Consider the following 4,404-nt stretch of genomic DNA (forward strand, 5'->3'; position numbering starts at 1 on the left):
TGGTGAGGTACATCCACCAGTGGCTCCTGGCCAATGATTGCGCTGAGCACAGGCTGGACATGGCCCTGCTGGATCTCACTGAAGCACTGACAAATGACGCAGTCATGACGCTCCTGCGTGTGGCCCCGTCCTGTGACAGGTAAGGGCCCAGCTGCCCAGAGGGCTCAGGGCTCCCCAGCCCGTCATCCTGCACAGCCTGGCCCAGGTGTCTGAGCAGCAGAGACTTCCAGGGCCCTCTGGCTGCTCCCTTTCCCAGCCCTGGCATGTCAGCCCCCGAGCCTGCTGCCGTGCTCCCTCCCTGCCCCTCAGGGCTCTGTCCCCACAGGGCTGGGCTGCCTGGCTGCTGCTGGCCAGGGGCAGAGGGCAGAGGCAGAACTGGCAGCCAGCTCAGCTCCCAGCGGTGCTGTGTCTGACACCCCCCTGAGACAAAGCTCTAACCCTGCAGAGCTGCCGCGGCCATGTGGAAAACCATCATGGGCTCAAGCAGGACTGCGGAGCTGGCACAGCTGGTGCTCCTGGATGTGCTGGGGAGCTGGCCGGAGCACAGCACGTGCACCTCCGATGGGGACAAAACGGGTGTCTTTGCCCTGGCTGTGAGTTTCTGCAAGTGGCCTTTGCTGGCCCCAAGGCTGCCTCTCCAGCAGCTCTCCATCCTCCTTCCCCCACTGCATCTCCCTGCCTCAGGCACTGGCCTGAAACCTGGCCCAGGGGCAGCTTCAGGGCCACCAGGCCCCCTGCTCCCCCTGCGTCTCTCCGGGCCTCTCCCTGCCACGCTCGGGCCCTGCCACACGGACACCTCGGCACTGAGCGCTCTCTCTGGGCCTTTGTCCTTTGCAGGCAACTCTGGTGATGTGGAAGGTCCTCCAGGTGCCCTGTATCCCACGTATAATGAAGGTGTATTTCCCACACCTGTTTGTGCACCTGCTCTTCCAAGTGTTCTTCAGCACTCTGGATATGCCAGGAGAGGTGGATACCTTCTGGAAGGGATGCCAGGAAGAACACGGCCTTGCCACCAGCCCCAACAGGTGCTCCATCCTAGAGCTCCTGTCCCTGCCACGTGGCCTGGGAAGGAGCCAGTGCTCCCAGTGTGACCTGGGCTTTGCTCTGCACACAGGTTTGCAGTGCGGACCCTCAAGTCCCTGCTCTGCCTTCTCCGCTGTGAGGATGTGGTGGTGGCAATGGAACGCAAGGGTGCCTGGGACACGCTGCTCTGTGCTGACACCCACCACTATGCCGTGGGTCTGCTGGCCAGGTGAGACCCCCTTCTCCCCATTGCTCCAGCCACTTGTGCTCTGTGCCCAGGGTGCCCCACACAGTCCCTGTGGCTGTGGGCCAGAGGCCCTTGTCACTGAGGGATGGCCAAGCAGACTGGAAAAGGCTGGGAGAGGAGGCTGCTCTGGAGCAAACAACTCCCAAATGGCCCAGGGCCCCTTGCTGGGAGGGTGGTGAGGAAAGATGTGAACTGTGTGTGTCACTCCTGGCAGAGGTTTGCCCCACTGGCTCAGGGTCTTGTTTCCTTTTTCCTCTTGTCAGAGAAATTCGCCACTCATCCATACACTTTTGTTGTGGGATTGCATTCTACCTGCTCAGCCTGCTCAGCAAAGAGATGCCATACTGGGATTTCCCTGCCCTGGTGTTCATTGTGGAGGTGAGCCTGAAGGCCAGCGCTGCCTGGCTGAGCTGCCTCCCAGCTCTCTGCCCTCTCGTAGCCGCAGCTGCCTGGGACGGTGCCCGTGCCCTGTGCTGCTGCCTGGGCCCTGCCCTGTGCGGTTCCGGGCTGCTGCAGGCCGGGTGCCCTGTCACTGCCCTGTGCCTTTCAGGTCCTCGAGTGCCTGGACTTGAGGGAATGCAGCGACAGTGTTCTGGAGATCATGACAAAGAACCTGCGGAGCGAGGACGGGGAGAGGCGTCACTTGGCACTCCGAGGCCTCGTGGTGCTGGGCAAGAATCCCTTGATGGTGAGAAGGGGCAGTGGCTGAAGCCCTGCCGGCAGTGTGGGGCTGGAAAAGGCTGTCACTTGGGCTTGGCTGGGCTTTGGGCCCGGGGCAGCTGCTCCCAGCTCTCCTGCCTCCCGCTTCAGCTGCCCAAGTGCTTCGGGACGGGCTTTGGCCTCTAGGCCCTGCTGCAGCCGGGTGGCCTTTCACAAACTTGTGTTCCACACAGGCCGAAAAAATGTGGAGCCTGACTGAAAGTCTTGTGGAGCTCCTGGAGGAAAATGATAGTGACGTGATCAGGATGACCATTCTCCTACTCAGATATTTATTCCTGGATAATGGTACCCCAATACCCAGCTCCCTCGCCCTGCAGCTGGCTGAGGCGCTCCTGCCACTCTTTGACCGCGTAAGGCTCTGTGCCCACAGCCACGGCCACTGGCTGCTGCCCGGGCACTTGGTGCCCTGTGGAGATGCAGGCCTGTGCCCTGCTGGACCCGAAGCAGCTGATGCTGAGCTCTTTTGTTCTTGCTTTCCTACAGGATGATAGCCAGGTGCAGCTGAGCTCCATGATGGTCTTTCAAGAAATGCTGGAGTTATTAACGGAAGATGGAAAACATGCCCTGAAGTCACCCGTGCACCACAGCCTGCTGCCACTCTACTTCCACTGCCATGATGAGAATCAGATTGTTGCTGAGGTGAGGACTTGTGGCCGGCTGCTGTCTCCCTGGCAGGGGGCTGGGCTGTCTCCTGTCCTGGCGCTTTGCAGGCTGCAGCCTCCCCCAGGCTGTGGCATTGGGATTCTCCTGTGCCCTGGGCTGTGGGGCCATCTCCACGTTTCTGCTGCTCTCCAGTGTTCTCGGGAAACGCTGCTTTGTGCAGCCAAGTTCCTGAAGAGGAGGGATATAAAAAAGCTGGTGAAGGAGGAAAAACTGTGGAAGTTCAGCAAGTGCCTGGTAAGGACGACCGAGAATCCCCAACCTCAGCCTGGAGAAGGCCCCTGAGCGCGGTGCTCAGTGTGCGGGGCTGGCAGCTGTGCCCCTGCCCGCTGCTGCACCCAGAGGCGGCGCGGGCTCTTCTCCAGGCTGCTGTGGGCCCGAGCCGGGTGCCCATGGAGCCCCGGCGCGGCGGGGCTGCGGGGCGGCCCCGCGGCTCCCCGGGCAGCAGCCGGCCCTCTGCCCCCTGCGGAGCCCGGCGCCAGCGGCTGCTGGCCGCGCCTCAGGGCTGTGCGGGCAGGGGAGGCCGGGGCTGGGCGCAGGGAGCGCCCGCCACAGGGGCTGAGCCCGCGCCGAGCCTTCCCTGCTGCCGCTCTCTGCAGCTGGCAGAGGACACGAGCCGAGCGGCCGAGCAGCTGCGCCGGGCCCTGCGCTACCTGGAGAGCCCCCAGGAGCCCCTGCGAGAGGCGGCCATCAGGTTCATGGGTGAGCCCCGAGGCCGGGCTCCCTCCCCGGCCCGCCGCAGCTCGGCCCCAGCCCCGCCCGCTGCCCCGGCAGCGCCATCCGGGCCCGGCTCCGTGGAGCCCCGCCTGGCCCGGGCGCTGCTGCCGCCCTCTGGCAGCCGTGCCCTTGGGCGGCAGCGTGCGGCAAGGGCCCGGGCTGAGCCCTGCCGGGCCAGCAGGGCGTGTGGCCGCAGCGCTGGCAGCGCCGCTGGCAGGGAGCTGTGCCGCTGCCGCCGTGACAGGCTCTGTGTTCACAGGGGTGGCCGGGCGGCACCTGAGGGGGCAGCCAGGAGAGCTCCTGATGATCTACACTGGTGAGTGAGGGCAGCGGGCTGACAGCAGTGGTTGGCGGGTGAAGACCTGCAAGCCCTGCCCCAGCTGTGGAGGGCTCTGCTCCCGGTGCAGAGGAAGGCTGCTCTGGGCAGAGCACACACAGATTTCAGGGCCACGTGGAGGATCCATAGCCAGCAGCTTCAGGCTGATCCCCTTGGTCCCTGCTCCCTCCTGGCCATGGCAAGAGCCGGCTGGGATGGCCCTGGCAGGGGACTCTGCTTGCATCCCCACAGGTCCAGGTTCTGACTGTGACTCTGTTCCTTTCTCTTGCAGCCCTTGAAGAAACGGCCAGTGACATCAGCCTTGGTGTCGGAAGCCTGGCCATTGAAACCTTGTGCATCCTGAGGTCAGCAGAGCGGGCTCCAATCTCCAGGTTCCAGAGGCTGCAAGATCAGCTGCGCAGGGTGTGGAAGGCTCGGCCGCGTCTCTCGCGTCTCCGCAGGCTGAGCTGCTGGAGCTCAGTGGAGAACTAATCCCAGAGGCTCTTTTTGCTGGGACCCCCTGAGTAATGGGGAATTTTTTTTTTCTTCTAAAATGTTCTCCTTTTTGTTTGCTTTTACTTTATAAATATAGAATGCGTTATAATACACAGGCTCCAGGATGTTTCTTTTGCTGCCCTGCATCCACAGGGCATAGATGAGGAGGGGGAAAATGGTGCTTGCACTCAGCCAGCTGCCCAGGCGTGCAGTGCTGCAGGGACAA

The 4,404-nt window shown here is 63.1% G+C and overlaps 1 long non-coding RNA gene across 1 annotated transcript; it reads left to right on the forward strand.

The window, feature by feature from the left end:
• Positions 1-2,243: 2,243 nt before the first annotated feature.
• Positions 2,244-2,856, forward strand: LOC135288584 (uncharacterized). The gene is made up of 3 exons (XR_010351641.1): positions 2,244-2,340; positions 2,474-2,629; positions 2,786-2,856. It is a non-coding gene; the product is annotated as an uncharacterized LOC135288584 (long non-coding RNA).
• Positions 2,857-4,404: the final 1,548 nt, after the last annotated feature.

This window comes from Passer domesticus, chromosome 33 (assembly GCF_036417665.1).
Source record: "Passer domesticus isolate bPasDom1 chromosome 33, bPasDom1.hap1, whole genome shotgun sequence".
Taxonomy (NCBI): Eukaryota; Metazoa; Chordata; class Aves; order Passeriformes; family Passeridae; genus Passer; species Passer domesticus.